The 24,069-nt window shown below is 40.9% G+C and overlaps 1 protein-coding gene across 2 annotated transcripts in view; it reads right to left on the bottom strand.

Moving 5' to 3' along the window:
• Positions 1 to 24,069, bottom strand: part of CSMD1 (CUB and Sushi multiple domains 1) — a 2,002,273-nt gene that overhangs the window by 1,507,894 nt on the left and 470,310 nt on the right. The window lies entirely within an intron of this gene.

Genomic DNA, 24,069 nt, shown 5'->3' with positions numbered 1-24,069 from the left:
AGATTTTCTCACACAAGCACTATGAACAGAAGGTGTGGGAAGTAGAATTTGATAGAACATAAGAAGTGTCTCCCTAGAATTAACGATATCCGAAAATGGAATGGACTTTCTCATAAAGTACTGCCATGGTGGATATTCAGAGGTTCCATTTTTTTGTTGCTTAAGATAAACTGGCTTGGAGTGACTATAAAAAAAAACCTATTTGTACCCATCTCAACTTCCATTAGCCCTTCATGCCCACATAGGGCAGTTTCTGGTGAACCTCCCAGGCAACTGCGGCCATTTTTTTCTGATGGATTCTGATCCCCTGATGCTCATCCGTGGCAGAAATTTCCTCCTCTCATGGTCTACAATTCACTTTATATTATACACTGATCACATTCACAGCAGTATTTGTGAATTAAATGGAGTCTCCTGGATGTTTTGGGGAAATTCCCACACCACTCTCTGTGCCATTTCTTGCGGAGATGCCCACAGACCTTGACTCTCTGCATCCCCTTCCATTCTAGACTCTGCCAGTCTGGCCACCCCAGTCACATCTGTTTCTTCTTCAGTTTCCTTAAGTGTGGCTGCCCATTTTTACATCACACACGTGGCTCTCATTCTACTTCTGTTGGGTAGAAAATGCTGCTTTCCCTATGCCACACACAATTACTTGTAATCAGAAGGTCTATGGCAACCATTAAATCGCTCCCAGTTTCCCCTAAGATGATTCTGTAATTAGTCTCCTCCATGTCCTTCCACAAAGGCCAGCTATGGAAGCAATTCTCACAGCCTACAGGGACTTCCAGAATCAAACAAATGTGTACCTTTTGAAAATTTTGTTTTCTCTACACAAATGTTGAAGTGCAACAAGGAGAATATGAACTGTGATCATGAGGTCAGAGGGGTCAAAGACACGGCTGGGAAGACAGAATGGGATTTCCTCCTGAAGACTTAAGAGACAAAAAATGGGCAAATTGGCTGGGATTACTGAAGGAACCAGGGGTGTGGAAATAGGAAAATGGTAGGGGAAGATGAAAGATTGAATTAACATGCAGTATTTTTTATTTATTTTTAATGTTTATGTATTTTGAGAGAGTGAGAGAGAGAGAGAGAGAGAGAGAGCAAGCGAGCATTAGTGGGTGAGGGGAAGTGGGGGGGGGGGGGCGGGCGGGGAAGAAAATCCCAAGCAGGCTCCACACTCTCAGCACAGAGCCTGACGTAGGGCTCGATCCCAGGAACCATGATATCATGACCTGAGCCTAAATCAAGAGTCAGATGCTCAATCAAGCCACCCAGGTGCCCCTTGTGCGTGTTTTTATACAAACGATACACCTATTGCATTCTTAGGGTATTCTTGAGAAATTTGCATTTATATAGGAAAATTCTACTGCAAAGATTTCATTGATGAGTATTTCCTTCTTGTCTCATAGAGCAGTGACAAATGATACAACGGTGATGCAGAAGTGTTTCTCATTTCATTCCGTCTAATAGAAACAAATAAAGACACAAAGACAAGATAATTTCAAGATAATATTATCCAGGAAAAATGCGGCCCTCAGGTCCTATTGTAAAGAAAAATTGTCCATTGAATTACCCTTGTCTGGTACAAGCCAAACGTTTTGATAGGTTTAGTTTGTTAGAATCGAAAGCTAGATTCGAGGAGGTGGGGGGAGTGGGCATGGGGGGAAGGAGAGGGAAGGGGAGGTGAGTGGAATGAGAGAAGGGGTGGATGGGGGAGGGTAGGCACAGGCACAGGAACAGTAACAAATACTAAAGGGTCCCTTACAAGGCACAAGGCACTGCTTCCATGGACCTCACGAGCACCCTACAAAGTAGGGCATTACTGTTATCCTCTCTTTGCTCATCAGAAAAGTAGGAAAGGACAAACTAAGGGCTGAGCCCAGAGTCACACAAGTACTAAGCAATAGGGCCTGGCTTACTTGTAAATGTGCAGAGTTTCATGAACTCTGCAGGGCTTTGAAACTTATAGATGTAGAGCCTGCAAACTCTTAGCAGGGAGTTAGGGGCCAATGTAATGTTCCTTGTGCCCCTTTGGTAACTTTTCACACTGATAATGATCATATTCTCTCTTTTTTTAATTTTTTAATTTATTTTTGAGAGAGAGAGAGAGAGAAAAGGAACAAGCCGGGGAGGGGCAGAGAGAAAGTGGGGCAGAGGATCCGAAGGGGCCTCCAGGCTGACAGCAGAGGTCCCAACATGAGGCTCAAACTGGCAAACCACAAGATCATGACCTGAGCAGAAGGCAACCGCTTAACCGACTGAACCACCCAGGCGCCCCCATCCTATCGACTTATTAATTCAAAATACCCACTAAGTGAGGGGTCCTATTTATAATCTCTTGTGGGCACTGAAGATTTAAAGGCAAAAACACAATCAACGCTCACACCTTATCAAACCCGGTTTTCGTGGTATCTTTTAAAAAAAGAAAAGAAAAAGACAAAAAATACAGATTTAACGTAAGCTGCTTCTTCGTCAAAGTGAGTGTCTGCTGTAGTTGTTTCTTTATTCTAGCGGATAGTCCCTATTTTTAAGCTATGCACACTGGATGCCAGGGCATAAAAACTTATTTTAAAAAAGTGTATGAAAGTACCTATTGGAAGAAGAGTGCCAGCTGACATTTGCTAGCTTTCACTCTCACACAGCCATGCCCAAAGAAAGAATGTGTAAAATCAGTTGTCTGAAAAAGCAGAGTGGCGTGCCAGGAGAAATGATGCCAGCGAAGCCGGACTCCCACCGTGTTCCTGACGGGGATGGAATGACAGCGGTCTCCAAGGTTTGCTCAGAAAATGGGCTCATGATCCTTCCTTTCCTGCCTCACTGGGTTCTCGTGAGTTACCAATAAAACAACGCCTACTGAAATGGTATACGTGGGCAACACTTTAGAAACACATCAGCATTCAGCCTTCAGTGATGTTATTCCCAGTGTCGTCTTTCCCTCCTCTGTCTTTGGTCTTTAAAATGTGACTCTTCTGAAACCAATCATGACTTCGCTTTCTAATGCAGGTCTGTGCTAGGTGTTCCGGGGAAGCCTGACGTTTCCCCAGCCAGGGCTCCTTCCTCTCTCCTCAGGTGGGTGCCTGTGGTGTTGGATCATAGGCCTCCGGCACTAAATGTGGTTTCTGATATGGCGAATCTCCCCTATGTGGTTCTAGAACGAATGGGCAAATGGATCCTGGAATATTTCCAAGAAAAACTCCCAAGCATGGGATTGGCAGAGCAATCCTATGCATCCATCTTTCCTTGTGGAGAAAACCAGGGGGTAGGACTACAGGGAAATACAAAGGGCATAGCAGTGTGCTCGCTTCGGCAGCACATATACAAAGGGCATAGCAGACACGGAGACGTGTGCAACGAAGAAGCAATCCCGGCAACACCCAAAGTCAAATTTGCATCAGGCCCACAAATATGTGTCAACTACCAGATAGATAGAAGAACTATTCCCTGCTGCGAAGAGCTGGAAGACAGCACTTGGAAGATGTAGCTCATTTTCCAAGAATGGTAGAAGATACATACTAGGCTCCAATGATCTTTGCGTAGATAACGGATGACGTTTGTGATTGGAAATGGCACCAGCAGAGCTCACAAAACCTAGGATGGGGCACCGCTGATGATAATGCATCTGTGAACCTGCCAGCTTGGTGATGCATTTCATCAACGCCTAGGAGTAGTTGTTTTTTCCTTTAAACTACAATGTAGCGAAATACATGGCACCTAAAAAAAATCCTGTGTTGGTGAAACATACGCCTATCTCATAAGGCAATATACAAAAGGATGCACTGCTTTGTAAATCAAATCTGACGTGTGAGGGAAAATGCCTCCAGACTAAATTATTATACATCATTCCATTGAACACTTATTTCAAAATTATCCAGCAAATAACAGTGACTCAAAACATGTTGTGATCTTCTCACTGTCAGCAATAAATTGTTATACGTCACTAATTTAACAAGGAGTAAAATACATAACGCACATCACATTATTAAAAGCTGACTCTGCTCTTTTAATGCTCCTATGGGTTCTAAGTATTCAACAAAGTGAACCTTAATCAGGGTCACCAATTTGGAAACCAGGTCATCAGAAAACAAGGGCGGATGGTATCTTAGGACAACTTGAAAGGTGTGAGCTTCTTTGTTTTTGTTTTTTAGTTTGATTTGACCCTGAATGTCTTCTACTCAAGATGCCAATTAAACTGAAACTCAAATACATCAGATTCTCTACAAAACAGCACAGGTCAAGGGCAACATTTTCAACCGACTCCAAACTCATTCGGTGAGAAAAGTAAGCAACAAAAACAAAAAATGAAAATAAAGACAGGAAGGAAGGAAGAAACAAAATTCAGAATTGACCCTCGAAGAAAAGCCTCATGCGCTGGAAGAGAGAAAAGAGGAAAGTGTATGTGGTGAGGTCAGCAGACAGCTCTGACCTCGTGCTAACAGAAACGTCACCCATCACCTCCACTCGTGCACCTGACCAACAGGACAGCTTTCCCTCACCATCGGCGGGGACGTATTACAGGTCACAGCAGTCTTCTAATGACGCGTCTTCAGAACATTGTCACTTTGCTGCTTTAGTAAAGGAAAATTAACTCTTCTTCAAACAATGGTGTTTCAAGTACATCGCGGCAAATATGTGTGTAACAAGACATTTTAATTCACTGCTGCATAAACAAAATAAACGATGACAGTCTTTCAGCAGGTCAGGGGTCACCCTGTCATCATGTTTTGGCAGCGATGAGGTAAGAGGGGACAACAGCTGACATTTCACCCGTGTTCCTGGAGGCACCCATGACATTTGGCTGGGCTTTCGCTGTGATTCCTGCAGTCCAGGTCCTGTCATGAACTGGACATCACCAGCGGAATGTTCCTTATGGGATCAGCACCCATTCTGGCCGCTGCCTTTCCTGTCACTCACGAGAACACCCGGGATCTCTGTCTTGGTCAACAAAGAGAGAGGTAGGCGGTGAATGCATCTGTGTTCTAGGCTGTTCTTTGTCTTGGGGATGTACTTTACAATCAGATAATTATTTGCAAAATGAGAGCAGCTGAAAAGGACACAGAGACAGGGAAGGATGTGGTGTTAAAAGATAACACAGATACTCTGTGATTTTGAGTATCAACTTTGTAATTTAGAATACTTGCAGGTGTACTTATGTTCTATGATAATGCGAGGAGTACAGGAAAGATTAAAAATTTTTTGAAAACATGGGCACCTGGGTGGCTCAGTGGCTGAGCATCTGACTCTTGATTTTGGCTCAGGTCATGATCTCACGGTTCGTGAGTTTGAGCCCCGCAACAGGCTTTGCGCTGACAGTGCAGAGGCTGCTTGGGATTCTCTCTCTCCCTCTCTGCCCCTCCCCCATTCTCTCTCTCTCTCTCAAAAAGAAATAAACATTAAAAAAATTTAAAACATTCTGTAAGCACCAACTTATACCTAATATAATACTTTCTGTTTAATGTCAGAAATACTTTTGCAAAATAATTTAGCATTAAATGGACTCCTGTCATGAGCAGTATGATCTCCTTAGCACAGGAATTACATTTTACTTATTTTTGCCCAGTGGCAAATGCCTAGTACTTAATAATAACACAATAAAAGCTTGAAAACTGTTTACATTAATTTTTATACAAACAAGAATATACATTCATGCAAAAGAAAGTGGAAACCAGTAAAAGAATTGAAACATTTTGTGTTCTCTTGGGAAAGCAACTGGCATAAATATTGATAGGCATATATCATGTCTATTTCATCAACTTGCCTTCACTCTTGGGGATAAAAAAAAAAAGTTTCTGAGCCTCACCCAGCAAAAATAGCCTAAAGCAATAGAAAACCCCAAACAGCAGGTTTATCATGACTGTCACTGCTTAAATCTGTTTTCAAATTTTCTAAATAACTGGTTACGTTACAAGGGTCAATTTGGATTTGCTCTCAAATCATTATAACTCTAGAGAATAATGTGATGAACAACTTCTCTTTCCCAAAGAGACATAGGACAAGTTGACCTGTTTCTGGAAGATGACTCGAATTGATCAGAGCTTAGTCAAGTTTAGACAATCCTGGTTTTTACCCTGTGGCCTCTAGCCAGTTGTGGATATCATCTACACAGTTCCTGTTGCCCACAAAGTCTTTCCAAGAGCTGCTGAGGTGGAGAATCTCACATTTGTCTTTGCCTTCCCTTGTGTGTCTGGATGCAAGCCAGAAGTTACTCAGAGGAATCTAACTTGCTTTACTTTAGAGCTCTTCCAAAAAAGACAAGTTACCTGACGACCTAAACATATACATAATTCTTCTTTTTTTTTTTTTTTTTGGTGTTTATTTGTTTTTGAGACAGAGGGAGACAGAGCCTGAGCAGCGGAGGAGCAGAGAGAGAGGGAGACACAAAATCCAAAGCAGGCTCCAGGCTCCAAGTTGTCAGCACAGAGCCCGACGTGAGGCTTGAACTCACGAACCATGAGATCATGACCTGAGTCCAAGTCAGACGCTTAACCGACCGAGCCACCTGGGTACCCGAAGCATATACATAACTCTTACTAGATGCTGCCTCAGACAGAATTAGCTGTTTTAGCCATTTCAGATACTACAGTTTTATGAAACATCAGTATTGGGATTCTTTTGCTTAGCATTTATAATCAGAAATGAACTACAAACAAGCACCCATCATTTTGTTAAATAGGTCTTCCCCGGCCATTTTGGCCAAGACAATACACTATGACTGGAAATTACTACTTGATTTCGTATTGCCAAGTTATGCCTTTTTCCCAAATTTATTATTAGACCATGCGGTAGCCCCTAACCACCCTTCCAGCAGATCCTGTTTGCACAGTTGGCGAATTATCAGTGTCAGGATATAAAGAATGGATACTGCTTTTCCAAAACACAGATTATCTGTAGCAGCAGGTGTTTGGAGAGATAAGTTGTCCCTCGTACAAAGGTGCATTTTTCCCCCTAATAAGTTAGTAGGGTCTCATGTTGCAGCAATAGAGGCAAGGACAGCAGATAAAATTGGAATACTTGCAGGTAGTAGTATAATGTAGAAATGTATAAAGTATACTATTTGTCTCCAGGGGATAGTGAAATCTACCATATTAACGTCTTTGGACACACCCAGTCATGGCTATTCTTTCTGATGATTTCTGGACGGCTGATATGGAAGGTGTAAAGATTAATTTGTTGCCTCAGTCTGTGTCTTTTTGGACCCTCTGAGCTCTTTCCCTCACACAAGCAGAGCCTACAGAAAACAGAAAGCAATCTAAAATGTGAAGTTACGTTCTGAGTGTGCAGTGACTATGGCCATGTCAGTCCATGTTGTTCTAGTATTCTTGAGTCTCCAGTGGTCTCACTTAGGACCCTGGCATAGGACCCTGTAAATGCTTTGGAGCACAGGTACCCAAGTCCAGACTTTTCCCCATGACTCCTGGTAACATACACTCCAATAGTTTAACACTTTGCATCCTGATTCTGACTTTCACCCTCTTGAGGATGATTTCTTCGTATGACTGGTCAATGTCCTTGTTTTGGCTTTATTCCCTCTGTTCACGGATCCTGTAGCCAATTTTATATTCCATCATCAATTATAAGACAAAGTCCAAACACGTATAGCTCACCAAGCCCATTGGATCCCCACCTTTCTGGAGGGAGAGCCATGAATCACAACAAAAGTTGTTTTTTAAGACTAGAAAAGGTGAAATGAAGGAAGGCAGAGATAGGCATTCCAAAGGTCTCATCTATTCCAGGAGGTAAGTACAATGTGAGGAACATGTAGGGACTATGGCCATACCCACCACGATGTAAGCATGCTACATAAAAGGAGAATATTACCGTATTCTCAGATGAGAGAGATAAACACAGACATACACATTGAAATAGCCAACCTTTTAAGAAGTGTACTAAGAAACGGTGTAGAACAAAAATGTCATGAACTGTGCATGTTTGGGACAGGCAATTAACTTGTGTCCAACAAGTCACAGAGAATACCCCAGAGAACATTTTGTTCTTCTGTTGGGTCTTCGTGGGAACTTGTTAATGAATGATGATTTCTGCAACATCATTATCTTTGTGGGATCAGATGTGAGAAGGCATATTTTAAAGAGATGATGTGAAAGTTGATCAGAAGATAAAGAATTCTCTATCATGAAAACAAATTAAAGCCAGAGAAGAATGACTCTAAAAGTGCGGCCTAGGTGGCCCCAGAGAGTCCCTGGGGTGCTTTCTGGAGTCTCTGACACAAAAAACTGCTATCATAACAATATTAAGATGCTGTCTGCCCCTTTCTCGTTCTCTCATGAGGGTACAATAGACTTTCTACCAAAAGCCGTATTGTGTATAATACTACAAGAGCTCAAAGGCAAAGCCTCCAAGAGTAATCAGCCTTCTATGAAACCAGGCAGTAAGAACCTTGTCCACATATAAGTCGGTGCCACACCTATTACTAAATTGCTTTTGCTTTGGAAAAAATAGCTGTTTTTCTTATCAAGGTGTTATTTCTTTGTTTTTTTCTTTTTGCCAAGTAGAGAACAATGTGTTATTTCATAAAAAAATAGGTTATTAATATTAGCATCCAATGGATCACTATTATTTTTTAAACACTTTTTAAGTTTATTTTTTTTCTTATTTTGAGAGAAACAGAGACAGCACAGGGGAGGGAGGAGCAGACAGAGGGAGAGAGAGAATCCCAAGCAGGCTCCACACTGCTAGAGCAGAGTCCGACGTGGGGCTCGAACTCACAAACCATGAGATCATGACCTGATCCGAAACCAAGAGTTGGATGTTTAACTGACTGAGCCACCCAAGTGCCCTGTGTTATTTTTAACGAATGAATAAATGTTTAAGAATTTCTAGGGGCGCCTGGGTGGCGCAGTCGGTTGGGCGTCCAACTTCAGCCAGGTCACGATCTCGCGGTCCGTGAGTTCGAGCCCCGCGTCAGGCTCTGGGCTGATGGCTCGGAGCCTGGAGCCTGTTTCCGATTCTGTGTCTCCCTCTCTCTCTGCCCCTCCCCTGTTCATGCTCTGTCTCTCTCTGTCCCAAAAATAAATAAAAAACGTTGAGAAAAAAAAAAAAAGAATTTCTCAGTCTTCATGTCCGAAAAATTACATAAAATTACGTAAGTAAAAGCTCTCTGTGTCAGAGTTGCCCGACACGGCAAAATCAAACACGGAAAAACAAAACAGGATATCCAATTATATTGGAATCCTAAAGAAACAAAAATATTTTTAGCGTAAGTCCCACGAAATATTCGGTGATCCTAATTGAGGGACATTATACATTTTTTCAGAGTAATTACTGCCACAGAAAACCTTCAGGTGCAGATCGAAAATACAAGTTAAAGCCCACCTGGAGGTTCTACACTTCTAGTAAGGTTGATGCCCCTGCTGCTGGCTGACATGGTCTGCTTGGAATGTGTATCATGCAGATTCGAGTGAACACATTACTGATAATTCACTTTGGATTCAGTGCCGTGTTATCCTATCTCCTTTTCACAAGCCACCGAGTGAGGCTCATTGATCCCAATGCACAGAAACAGGCTGAAGCAAGGAAGGAAGTAATACATACGACATGGGAGATCCAGAGTCAAACCAATGTCCTCTGACCTCAAGACGTGAGATCCTGTTAACAGCCACCCGTCCCCTCTCTGTTGGTCTCTGGTCAACTTACATCGATGAATGCATGAGACTGACATTCTCTCTCTCTTTTTTTTTAATGTTAACTATGGAACTACTGGATAAAACCTGGCTGAATCATCCCAATGTCGCATGGGCGACATGTACCCATAGACAACCTGGTGATGAGACGCGTCTCTGCAGGATCTGGGTCCAAACTCAAAGTCACATAATCAGTGTCGCTACAACTGATTTGCCATTTTTAGGCGCCCTGATAGATTACCTCCTTAGAGGCCATGTGACAATCCGTTAATGAAAACAACAAAAATAACTGAGCCAGTTGTGCTGTGGAATTTTTGAGGTCATCTCATAAGCTGTAAGAGTCAGAATCAGTAGCTGTTGTCTCCTGGACTGGAGAGGGCAGTGGTGTTAGAGTCAGAAGACTCGGAAGACAAGTGTAGACTTGTCTCTATCCACAGCCACCCGCGAGGCCTTCCTCAGCTCTATCCTCTCAGGTGCGTAATAAGCCAAACATCACCTGCCCCGCGTACCTCAGGAAATTAAAAGGAGGACATGATAAAATAGAAAAGCGTTTGGGAAATATAAAGCTTGCATAAACATCAGCTATTTTACCTCATGCTACACGAATGCTGAGATGGCCCTGTCGTCCTTCTTTTCAGGCAGACATCAGATGACACCTTTCCCTTTCTGACATACAGGCCTGCAATTTATTTTCTGGGTCCCCCGTTTATTTTGTTGGTAAAGACTTGATTTTTTTAAGAGTAGTTTTAGGTTCACAGAAAAACTGAGAGGAAGGGACAGAGCTTTCCCATAGAGTCTCCTCGCCCCACACAGGCACAGCCCTCCCCCCCCACCCCTGCCACTATCCACATCCCCCGCCCGAGGGTGAACCCACATGACCACATCACAATCACCCAGAGTCAATAACTTACTGGTGTATAAACTTAGGGTTCCCTCTTGGTGGTTTACGTCCTGTGGGTTTGGGCAAATGTATAATGTCATGTGCCCACCACACAGAATTCCATGAAGTGAAGTCACTTCCCTGAAAATCCTCTGTGCTCTGCCTCTACGAGGTGCCAAACGAACTTATAACGTACTCTCGCTGGAAGACAGAGTCGTTGCTCTAAAACTGACTACTCCCGTGCCTCTAACTCAGTCCATGTTGTCTGTCACCAATGCCCTTCAGGAATCTCCTTCAGCAGTAGGTGGAGATTTACTATCACCGTGTCCCTGATGTCTTTAAGGTGGGTGCCCTGCAGTAGCTCTGTGAGTAACGGTCCGGTCTGTCAGATTCAGCTCCACTGTTAGCTACTTGCTGATAACGGTTTTATTGAGATACAATTCCCATACCATCAGACCCAGCCTCTTAAAATGTACGACGTGGCACTTCTTAGTGCCTGCAGAGTTTTACAGCCATTGCCACCACCTCTTGTCAGAAACTTTCGTCACCCCACTAAGAAACCCTGTCCCCGTTAGCGTCAGTCTCTGCTTCCTTCCCCCACCAGGCCCTGCCAACCATGGCCTACTTTCTCTATGGATCTGCCAGTTCCATACATATCATATAAATAGAACCATACCATATGTGACATTTGTAACTGGCTTCTTCCAATTCACAAAATGTTTTCAAGGTATTTCCATGCCCTGACATGTATCAGTACTTCATTCCTTTTTCCTATTTTATTTCTTCTTTTTCTTATTGCTATTTTTATTTTAGGAAGAGAGAGAGAATGGGTGAGTAGGGGAGAGGGGCAGAGGGGAGAGGGAGAGAAACTCAAGCAGGCTCCACACTCAGTGCAAAGCTGAATTCAGGGCTCGATCCCACAACCCTGGGATCATGACCTGAGCCAAAATGGGGAGTCAGATACTCAAGTGACTGAGCCGCCCAAACACCCCCCCCCCTTTTTGCTATTTTCAACATTTATAAAGTTCAATAGTATCCCAAGAAGCCAGGCTTTGGTGGATACCATTACTTGCTCCAAAATGTCATGTGTCGGAAGGCAGAGTGTCATTACCCAAAGTCAAATATTATAGAACGTTCAGAGTTGATTCATTTGGAAAGGCATGTGTGTTTGATCATGGAGCTTCAAGGTGCATCTCCTTGGGATGCTGAGATAAAAGAAGGCTCCCTTTCCCAGTTATCCACGTGAGCCCTGATGGGCAGATCAACCATGCCATGGCTGTCTTCTGCTAATATTCCCATTCCTTTTATTTTAAATTTTTATTTAATGCTTCATTTATACTTGAGAGAGAGAGAGAGACAGAGTGTGAGCAGGGGAGGAGCAAAGAGAGAGAGAGACACAGAATCAAAGCAGGCCCCAGGTGCTGTTGAGCTGTCAGCACAGAGCCCTACACAGGGCTTGAACTTGCGAACCTCGAGATTATGACCTGAGCCGAAGTCGGATGCTCAAGCGACTGAGCCACCCAGGCGCCCCCTAATGTCCCCCTTTTTGAAGAACATGGCTTGAGCTCATTCATGAAAACTGTATTCTTGGGAAATTTTTCAGTTTTCTAAAACAAGTAGTAAGTCTAGAAGGCCGACGTTAAGGAAAGAAAACGACTACAGGTGATTATCTGGCCAGAATTAAAATGATGCCCTAGTTAATATACCACAGGTTCAAAAGAGAAAAGTCCTCTATATCTTTACAAAGCATTCACAGATGAAAAACTAAAGACACAATGAAATCAGCAATGGTGTTATACTTTGTCATTTTAACAAAGGTGTGTTGTAATTTTTCTGGGTTTAATAATTAAATATTTATACTTATATAATCCCCCTTAATTACACACTTCTAGAGGACAGGTTTGTCAGTTTGCATGCATGAAATGTGTAGGTGAATAATCTGCCACTTTACAGAAATTTAAACTTGAGGGATATTTAAGGACATAACTCTTGGGATGTAATAGATATTATATTAGATGAAAAAGATTAGGTAATTATAATCTATGTAATAAACTCAATCTATCGTTAATCTATCTTAATGACATTTGTCAGGACTTTTGAGCTGAAACAACAGATAGAAAGAACAAGGATTCACCAGAAAACAATTAATTGGTCACACCTACTATCTCAGAAATTATCCTGATTTACACAAATTGTCCCCCAACTCCCCACTGGCATATTTTTAAACAATCATATTTTTACTGTAAAAGCCTGCTTTTCCAAGAGGGATTAATCCATTACAATTTATATGCATTTGAATATTGGTCTTTATTCTCTTACCAGCTTATATACCACTTGGTTCTTTATCATTTTCTTCCTCACAGGGCTAGATCAGAAGATACAACTTTAAAAGCATATCCTGGGGCGCCTGGGTGGATCAGTCGGTTAAGTGTCTGACTTCGGCTCAGGTCATGATCTCACAGTCTATGAGTTCAAGCCCTGCATCAGGCTCTGTGCTGACAGCTCAGAGCCTGGAGCCTGTTTCAGATTCTGTGTCTCCCTCTCTCTCTGACCCTCCCCCATTCATACTGTCTCTCTCTGTCTCAAAAATAAATAAATGTTAAAAAATAAAATAAAATAAAAAAATAAAAGCATAGCCTTCCATGCAGGACAACTTTGAAAATTATACAATATAGTGAAACCTATATATTACATAAATAAATGCTTGAAATAACTACTTTGTTTAATGTTTATTTATTTTTGAGAGAGCGCAAGTGGGGAAGGGGCAGAGAGAGGCGGACAGAGGATCCAAAGCAGGCTCTGCACTGACATCAGTGAGCCTGATGTGGGGCTTGAACTCACAAACCTGGAGCTCATGACCTGAGCCAAAGTCACTCAAGCGACTAAGCCACCGAGGTGCCCTGAAATAACATTACTTTTAAAATAATTACATTTTATTTTTTAATAGGTTCCTTTCTAATTTTTATGAAATATAATTTCTGCTTACCTATCTGTTGAAAATTTAAGCCTGCATTAATATTTTGTATTTATATTGAAAATCAACCACAAAATGGAAACAAAAATTCTCCAAAATCCCCCAAATTTGCAATTTAACTCTAATGAGATAGGAGCATTCAACAGTCAGAACAGCCAAAATTCAAGGGGAAAGAATAACTTGATTATCCTTAAAAATAGAATGCACACACATGGAAGCATTTTTTTTTTTTTTAATTTGAGAGAGAGAGCGAGAGCGAGCGAGCACGCCTGAGGTAGGGGAGAAGGGCAGAGAGAAAGAGAGAATCTTAAGCACGCTCCATGCACAGTGTGGAGCCTGCCATGGGGATCCATCCCATGACCTGGTATCATGACCAGAGCTGAAATCAAGAGCTGGATGTTCAAGTGACTGAGCCCCCTAGGCACCCCCAAAGAAGCATATTATTTTCATTATGCACTGCGGTTTTTAGAATAATTAGTTCTCTAGGATCTTCCAAAGATGACCAATAGAATTCATTTGTTTACTAGACTGTTAATTTGGTTTTCTTTGGTATCATTATGAATCTAAGATGTTGATGTGTTAGATGTGCTTCATTTCACTGCCTCTGTCATTTTAGATGCTCAAGTTGCTTTATTTGGGGGCAAAAGGAGCTCCTCAAGCTCCCTGTACATTAGCCCTCAGGCACCCAGGATCACTGTGCTTTGCTAAATGCCAACGTTCTTGAATAATCCGGTTCGTTTTTGTTTTTGTTTTTGTTTTTGTTTTTGTTTTTGTTTTTGCCAAAGCCCTGGATTTGGTCATTTTCAAGGTGCCGTGACCCCTTTACATAGGAAATGGCATTTAGAAACAATAATCTGGGGGCCAGGAGTACTCACTGTTAATAGGTTATTGTTCCTAGGCCTTTTCAGTGGAGCTATAAAAATACATTTTTTAAAGGAAGTATATCCTGAGTTCATCCTTACACTTCCAATTCAAATGTAGGATTACTGAGTATTACTTTTTTTTTTTTTAATTTTATAGTTCTGTTTATACCAAGAACCAAGAAACTTGGAATTTCAAAAGATTAACATAATGGCTTGTTTTATGTCAAAATAAATGTCTCAATATCAATTTAAAATTATTATTCATATTTTCAAGAGTTGCAAGTTTCTTTCAGGTCTTCTTTATTTGCAGGGATGTGGCCTACCACATCAGCAAATCTAACTGCTGTATTTACCACTCATTTGACATGATTCTTTTCGGTATGGTTAAGCCACCAATTCAATAAATGCCTAAGGTTTTTTTTGCTGTTGTTGTTTCTTTTCCCATTTTGCTTTTTGCTCGTAATCAATCTGGACTGTTACAGAAGAATATATAGAGATACTTCACCTTTCCTTTTACAGCTGCATTCTGTAAAGAGCAGTCCTTTTACCATACTTCATTGTGGGTGTGCTACTGGCTCCCCGGGTGGATATTTAGGGGACATTAAGGTTGTTTGTTTATATCTTGCTCTCACAAATTGTGTTGGAATGAAAGCCTGGGTACATGTCACTGTTTCTTTCACCAGTATATGTTTTGGAATAGATTCCTAGAAGTTAGCTTGTGGTATCAGACCATAATGACTATGTAATTTTACTAAGTATAGCCAAATTCCCTTTTATAGAGGGTATAGAATTTATCATTCTTAACACTGTGAAAGCCAGTCCTTCCACAATCTCACCAATAGAATCCATTGTCAAGCTTTGTATTTTTGGAAATTAAATATGTGTCTTACATACCAGGAGTGGGTTATCTCAACTAGACTTGGTAGTCAAAGATCAATGAAAATAAAGGAACAGAAAATTTTTAAATGTGCATTCAAAATCATGATTTTCTTATACTTTGGGCCCTACTATACTTCAAAATATATTAGATTTAGAGACAACATGAATGCATCAGTTTTGTTTAAACAAAGTATATGGTACTTACACCTTTATGAATGCTATTGCTAAATGATATAATAAATGCTTTAAAAGAAAGATTAGGGTCTCCTGGGTGGCTCAGTCGGTTAAGCGGCCGACTTCGGCTCAGGTCACGATCTCGCGGTCCGTGAGTTCGAGCCCCGCATTGGGCTCTGGGCTGATGGCTCAGAGCCTGGAGCCTGCTTCCGATTCTGTGTCTCCCTCTCTCTCTGCCCCTCCCCTGCTCACGCTGTGTCTCTCTCTGTCTCAAAAATAAATAAACGTTTAAAAAAATTTAAAAAAAAAAGATAAATAAAAGAAAGATTAGGTTAAGAAAATATGTCCAATTTCTGGAGGACAATATTGTTTAGAGAGTGTGTATTGCTATCATTGTTATTTTTAATGATATTATCATCTAGTGTGCGGTTAAGACATTAATATTCCAGAATCACTGGATGTGATCTAAGAAGTTTTTAGTTTACTCTGATTAAAAAATCAGCTTTCAGAGTCCACTGAAGATTTTGCGGCCTTGGCTTTTCCTTGGACCATTATTCTATATTACTTTATGAGCATCTCAAGGTTTGTACTGATTTGCATTGTTTTCAGCCTTTCTTGAGGATTTAATCAGATTGTGTTTACACAAAGTATTGATCCTTCAGCAAAGGTATGGAAAAATTGGAAAGAAGAGATACTTGGGCTTGAATCCACAGGCCAATGCTTACTTTCAAGGCAACATCTACCCAACAGAGTTGTCTATGATCCCAGCGAGAACAGGGCTTTTGCATTGTATTGACATATCACACAGGATTTAGAATACTTATTTTCTCATTATTCTCTTTGTGAGTAAAGCCTTAAGTACACTAACTCACCTTGACGGACCAATTTGCTTCTAACATTGGTACTCATAGATAGATACCATGCTCTATAGTCATGGGTTTTCATTTGAATTATATTACTGAATGTAAACATAGCTGTTGATTGCCTCTTATTTCCAATCCTGCTGAGAAATATTTTTACTAGGTAACAAGTATCTTAAATGAAAAGGACTGAAAGCTTGTTACATAGTCAATAGGTACAATAATCTGATGGCTCTCTTGTCACCTTTAATTAGAGATGGCCCCATTTGCTTTGCCTTTTCCTTATACTTCGCTCCTTAATTTGCTCAGAGTCCCTATACTTGTCTAATCCCTCTGTTCTGAGTTCAGTTTCTGATTCCACCACATCCACCACACATGTTACAGCCTCTCTAGGTTCCAGGTCTTCTCTGAAGGTCAAGAATGAAGACAAAGCAATAGCCAATAGCAACCCCTGCCTGATGTCAGCCTGTGGATTGGAACATGACATTGATCCTACCAGTTAATTTTCCAAGTCGTTTAGGGAAGTGATTTGACAGATAAGACATTAGAGAATCAGACAAGTGACCTGCTTCAGGTTCCTTAGCTGGCAAGGGTGTAGAAAGGATTTTCAGAGGCACCTCTATCAGTTACCAAAGTTCCTCGTTATTTTTAAGTAATATTTGAATCTAAAAATTTATGTTGAATAGTGGCAGATAGCAAAAAAAATGTTTGGCATTTTTTTTCCCTTTAAGAAATGTTATACAATGACCTTTAGCTTACTGTATTCTTTGGAAGAAGCTAAAAATGGATTTTCTGTGAATTAGCATGCAATTTGAATTATTTAGCAGTGTTTCTGCACTCCAGGTATGTCAGAAACCTAAGTCACCAGACATTAAATACTGTGTTAAGCTTTCACATGCAATATTTCTGGAAGGTAGTATGCATATGTGAGTGTAAAATATATCTTTTGAGATACTTTTAGACTAAATGGACTTGGAAATCTGTTTTGCTAAGCCCAGGGATCAGCAGTAATGTTTTTGGAGTGCGCCTATGGAAAATTCATTTCACTCGCGATGGAATTACATATTTAATCAGCCTCCAAACAACTCATGTTTGAAATTATGTGAAAAAATATTAGCAAATATCTCCCTCCCAACTTTTCTACCACTGAAATCTCAATTTCATTAGCCTTGCGAAATGAGTTAACATGATATTTAGCAAACTTTACATGTTTTTCTAACATTACACTAGCTCAGGGTGTTAAAAGAGACTTAAGAAAAGGTGAGATGACAGACTACAAGTATACAGTAAATATGAATGATTAAGTCATTGAGAATGTGGCTTATGAAGACTCACAGGGAAAAATAACCTTGCTCTTTCCTGAATCCTTGAGATCTTAGGGGGAAAAAAGGTTTTACCTTCCATCATTTAATCTACAATATTTTAGGATACTTTCATTCTGGTTACTTTCCCAAATGGGTTTAGGCTTATACTTATCAAATTTGAAATAGCTAGGACTCTAAAATAGACTGTGAAATATTTTTCTCAAACTCACTCTCTTTTCTGGGTCAACTTCCGCCTCGGGATATGGGCTGCAAAGACAGGCCAGGAGCGCCCAAACCTCAGAGCTAGTTTCCTGTTCCCTCCATTCTAACGACGACCACCTTTCAGGTATTGCCTGCAGATGCCACAGGGGTCAGAAGTAACACACTTGGCACTATCCCCCCTCCTGGTTTGCCCAGTGGGATTCTAAACATTTCTTGGGTTTCATTCTTACTCTCACATCATCCAAATCCATTTAGCGGATATTATCCATAGATGCTACTGTCAGCTTTTGAACTTTTATCTCACGTTCTCCATTTCTTGGTCATTGATGATGGTCAAGTTTTAATTAATTAGTGTTTCGGTCACCCAACACTTCTGTCTCCTTCAGCTTAGTGGCACATCTCTAATCTACTCTATACCCAAGTTTCTAAGTTCTAAATGTTAGACTTCTATCAATTTCCTGCCCAAGCCTCTCCAGTAACTTCATGTTTTCTACTGAGTACCATTAAACTCCTTCCCCTGGAACCCCAAGTCACTCACAATCTGGGTCGGTTGGGATTTTCAATTTTACCTCTTCAAAATATTCCCCAGCCTAATTATAGTACTCATTCTCCATTTTCTGTAAGTGTTTTCCGGGCATCATTGCCCCTGTATACGTTTGTTGCTTTTATTACGTGGTGTGTGCTTCATTAAGAATATACACATTTAGGGAGGTCAGGAAGATGGCAGAGTACGAGGACCCTGAGCTCACCCCATCCCACATTCTCAAGATATCGTCCACATCCAAGTCAATAAACCAAGGGGCAATCCAGACACTGTCAGAACAAATCCCACAATGAAATATGGAGAAGAGGCTGCATCTGAATGGTCTGGAAAGTCGGAAAGGCCTAGAGCGGCTGCCGGCACGCGGGAGCTGTGTGCACAGAGAGGGCAGGGAAATGGGCCCTTGCACCAGGGAGCTCATGAGGGCAAGACTTTAACAACCAGAGGGGGTGAATTCCATGAGTTTGTGAAAACAGTGGGACTTGGAGCCTAGAACTTTAATTTTTATTGTGTTTATTTATTTTGAGAGAGAGACACAGAGTGCGGGTGGGGGAGGGGCACAGAGACAGGGAGACACAGAATCCGAAGCAGGCTCTGAATTATCAGTGCAGAGCCCGACGTGGGGTTCACACCCACAAGCCCTGATATCATGACCCAAGCTGAAGTCGGAAGCTTAACCGACTGAGCCCCCTGGGCGCCCCTTGGAGTCTAGAGCTTTAAATCAGCTGACAGCACTGGGCTGGCCAGGAGGGCAAGTGATAGCCAGGTTGCCGCCCTTAAAGAGAGAGCAGCCTGTATGGAGAGGCAACATAGCAATGGCAGTTTACACAATGCCAAGGGGTTCTGTTCATACTGATTTCAGAGAGCACTGAGGGACGTCTCCAAAAATGTGGGAGTTGGCAGGTGCCATTTTCCTCCCCTGCCCCCTGGCGTAAACACGGGGCCATCTGCGGGAGGTGGGGCTACACAGACACTTGTTACCTAACCAGTGAGCAGTTAGCCATGCCCATGAGTTCTCCTGTGGACTAGCCGACTCCAAGCATGCCGGGCTCAACTCTGGACTCAGTTCAAATTTTGTGAAAGCCAATGCCCAGCCAGTGGGTGCACAGCTGTTGAAGCACGCTGTGCCCAGACACCACATCATGGCCGGGTTCTGTGCCCCCAGCTGCCTTCATGCACCAGGCCCAGCCTACCGAGCTACTGCGGGATGCTGTGCCTAGCCTCACACCCCAGGCGTGAAGGTCCCAGCCTTCACAGCACTTCGGTGACCCAGCATAGGAGTAGTGGCCCCGTGCAAATTTTGCTAACACCACTGCCCAGCATCCAAATCCCCTGCAGGCATGTCTCCTCAGAACCATCCTGTCTGGGTCTGGCTAACATCACAGAGAGTAAGCACAGTCCACAGCAGGCAGAGAATCAGTGCAGATGACTGCACAGAAAGGAAAAGTGGCTCAGATACAACAGCAGAGCATAAGCAACACACATAGGACACTCTCCTGAAGTGCCCAGTTCTGGTGAACAGGGGCCACCGCACTGCAGGGCACTCCAGGACTTTTTCTTCCTAAGTCACGGCTTTCAAGAACAGAAGACATAGTTGATTTACTTAACACACAGAAACAGACACAGAGAGGCAGACAAAATGAGAAGACAGAGAAATGTATCCAGATGAAAGAAAGGAACAAGGCCACAGCCAGAGGTCTAAGTGAAATGATTATAAATACTATGCCTGATAGAGAATTTATAGCAATGCTCGTAAGGATGCTCACTGATTTTGAGAGAGGAGTGGAAGACAGAAATGAGTCCATTAACACAGACACAAGTAAGAACACAGCAGAGATAAAGGGCTGAATAAACAAAATGAGAAAATGCTTGATGGAATGAACATCAGGCTGGAAGAAGAAAAGGAAAAAAGTAGTGATCTAGAAGGCAGAGTAATGGAAAGTTATCAGGCTGAACAAAAGAGAATAGAGACGAATTTCACAAACAGGGAAGAGACTTAGGGAACACAGTGACTCCATCAACATAATAATATTTGTATACAGAAGTCTCAGAAGGAGTAAAAAGGGCAGAGACTTTATTTGAAGAAATAATAGCTGAAAACTTCCCCAATCTGGGGGAAGGAAACACATATCCAGATTCAGGAAGCACAGAGAAGTCCCATCAAAATCAACAAAAGCTGACTCATACCAAGAAATACTCTAATTAAATCATCAAAATAGAGTGACAAAGAAAAAATTTTAAAAGCAGCAACACAAAACAGGACAGTAACTTACAATGGAAAACCCAAAAGGCTAGCAGGGTAGTTTTCAACAGAAACTTTGCAGGTCAGAAGGCAATGCCATGACCTATTCAAAGTGCTGAATGGGAAAAATCTGCAGCCAAGGATACGGCATCCAGCGAGGCTAACATTCAGAATAGAAGGAGGGATAAAGAGTTTCTTGGACAAATAAAAACTAAAGGAGCTCATGACTACTAAGCCACCCCTGTAGGAAATATCAGAGGACTGTCTGAGTGGAGAGGAGAGACCAAAAATAACAGTATAAAGGTAGGAACCACAACAGAAAGAAAAATGACAATTTCTGTAACAAAATTTGTCAAGAAATTCACATAATAAAAGCATGTAAAATATGACAACATATTCATAAAATGTGGGGAGGAGGGAGTAAAGAATGGGCTCGAACGTGAATGCCATTCGACTTAATATAGACTAAATATCTGCAGAAGAGGTTATACACAAACCTAATGGCAACCATATATAAAAGATCACTTGGGGCACCTGGGTGGCTCAGAGGGTTAAGTGCCCAAATCTCGATTTCAGCTTAGGTCATGTTCTCATGGTTCATAGCTCATGGCTCAGAGTGTGGACTCTCTCTCTCCACACCTCCCTCCTCTGTTCTCTCACTCCCTCTCTCTCTGCCCCTCACCTGCTCTCTCCTCTCTCTCTGAGAAAATAAACTGAAAATATCTGCAATAAATATGCAAATAAGAAAGAAAAAGAAATCCAAATATATCACTAAACAAAATCAGCAAACCATGAATGATGGACAAGAAACGATCAGAGAAAATCTTCAGAAAAAAAAAAAACAAACACAACACAAATAATGACAATAAGCACATATTTATCAATAGTTATTTTGGGATAGACTACCTATGCCAATCAAAAGACATAGGGTGACAGAACTGATTAAAAAAAGAACCCATCTATATGCTGCCTTCAAGACACTCATTTTAGATCTAAAGACACCTGCAGATTGAAAGTGAGGGGATGGAGAACCATCTATCATGTTAAGGGACATCAAAAGAAAGCCAGCACCCAAATACATAAAATCATTAATAACAAACATATAGAAACTGATAACAATACAATAATAGTAGGGAATTTTAACACCTACTTACATCAATGCATAGATCATCTATACAGAAAATCAACAAGGAAACAAGGCTTTGAATGACATACTGAACCAATTGGATTTAAGAGATACATTCAGAACATTCCATCCTAAAGAAGCAAAATATACATTATTTTCAAGTACATGTGGAACATTCTCCAGAATAGAGCACATATTAGGCCACAGAAAAGGAATCAATCAATTCGAGAAGATCAAAGTCATCTCATGCATCTGATCACAACGCTATAAAACTAGAAGTCAACCACAAGAAAACAGAAAGAATACAAATACATGGAGGTTATCCAACGTGTTACTAAACAATGAGTGGGTTAACCAGGATATCAAAGAAGAAACATATAAGTACATGGAAACAAATAAAAATGAAAACACAACAGTCCAAAACCTTTGAGATGCAGCAAATATGATTTGAAGAGGGAAGTACATAGCAATACAGTCTTAGTGCAAGACGAAAAATCTCAAACAACCAAATCTTACTCTTAAAGGAGCTAGAAAAAGAACAACAAACCAAACATTCAACTAGCAGGAGGGAAATAATAAGGTTAGAACAGAAATAAATGATATAGAAACTAAGCAAAATAATATAATAGAACTGATCAATGAAACGAAATAAACTGGTTCTTTTAAAAAAAATCAATAAAATTCATAAACCCCTAGTTAGACTTATCAAGAAAAAAAAAAAAAGAAAGGTCTCAAATAAATAAAATCATGAATGAAAGATGAGAAAAAATAACCAACACGATAGAAATACAGTTATAAGAGAACATTATGAAATTATATGCCAACAAATTGGACAACGTGGAAGAAACAGATAAATTTCTAGAAACATACAAACTACCAAAACCGAAACAGGAAGAAATGGAACACCTAAACAGACTGATAACCAGCAAAGCCACTGAATCGGTAATCAAAAATATCAAAACAAAGCAAAAAAACAGAAACAGAAAACAAACAAGCAAACAAAAAAAATAGAAGTCCAGGGCCAGATGGCTTCACAGGGCAATTCTACCACATATTTAAAGAAGAGTTAATACCTATTCTTCTCAAACTCTTCCCAAAAATACAAAAGGAAGGAAAACTTCCAAATTTATTCTATGAGACCAGCATTACCCTGATACCAAAGTCAGATGTAGACACCACCAAAAATGAGAACTACAGGCCATTTCCCTGATGAACATAGATGCAAAATTCTGTAACAAAATACTAGCAAATGAGATTCGACAATATGTTAAAAAAAGTCATTCATGGCAATCAGTAGGATTTATCCCTGGGTTGCAAGGGTAGTTCAATATTTGCAAATCAACCAACAAGATGCATTACATCGATAGGAGAAATGAGAAGAACCATATGATCATTTCTATATGTACAGAAAAAGCATTTGAGAAAGTACAACATTCATTCATGATAAAAGTCCTCAACAAAGTAGGTTTAGGGGGACTATGAGTCCATGTAAAAAAAAGGCCCATGAAAAGCCCAGAGCTAATAGCATCCTCAGTGGGGATCAACTGTGAGCTTTACCCCTAAGGTCAGGAACATGACAGGGCTGTCCACTCTCATCACTTTTATTCAACATAGTAGTGCAAGCCCTACCCTAGCAATCAGACAACAACAAGAAATAAAAGGCATCCAAATCTATAAGGAAGAAGGAAAACTTTCACTATTTGCAGATGACATGATACTATCTATAGAAAACTCAAAAACTCCACCCAATAACTGCTAGAACTGATAAACGAATCCAGCAAAGTCACGGGATACACAATCGATGTACAGAAACCTATTGCATTTCTATACACCAATGAAGCCTTAGAAAGAAATTATGAAAAGAGCCCCACTGACAATCTGAAACTATAAAACACTGCTGAAAGAAATGGAAAGATGTTCCTTGATCAAGGATCAGAAGAGCAAATATCACACGTCATTCTGCGGAAAAGACAGATAAACCACTTTTTCTTTCAATGATGTTAGAATTTGAGGCAGGGGAGCGGGAGGGAGATCTACCTGAACACTTCTAGCATGCTTTCCCAAGGTTATTTCCATGTGCTATTAACTGTGTGCCCTATATGAGTTGTAGGCATGTATGAATATTGGAGGTTATGGTGGGAGGTGAAACACCACAGGCACCACTCAAGTCATCAGTAGAGATTGAAGGAAAGTAATTGTCTGACACCACATGTCAGACAGTATGGTAGGTTCTGGTCATACGAAGGAGAATAAGGTATGATCCCGACACAAAAATCACAAAATCAAATGGGATGGGCAGAAATGGAAAAAGATTATTTTAATTAAAGATAATAAGTATCTTTAAAGGAGAAAATACAGATTTA

This window comes from Panthera onca, chromosome B1, assembly GCF_046562875.1.
Source record: "Panthera onca isolate mPanOnc1 chromosome B1, mPanOnc1 haplotype 2, whole genome shotgun sequence".
NCBI lineage: Eukaryota > Metazoa > Chordata > Mammalia > Carnivora > Felidae > Panthera > Panthera onca.
The sequence above is the reverse complement of the archived record's forward strand: the minus strand, read 5'-3'. Positions and strand labels throughout refer to the sequence as shown.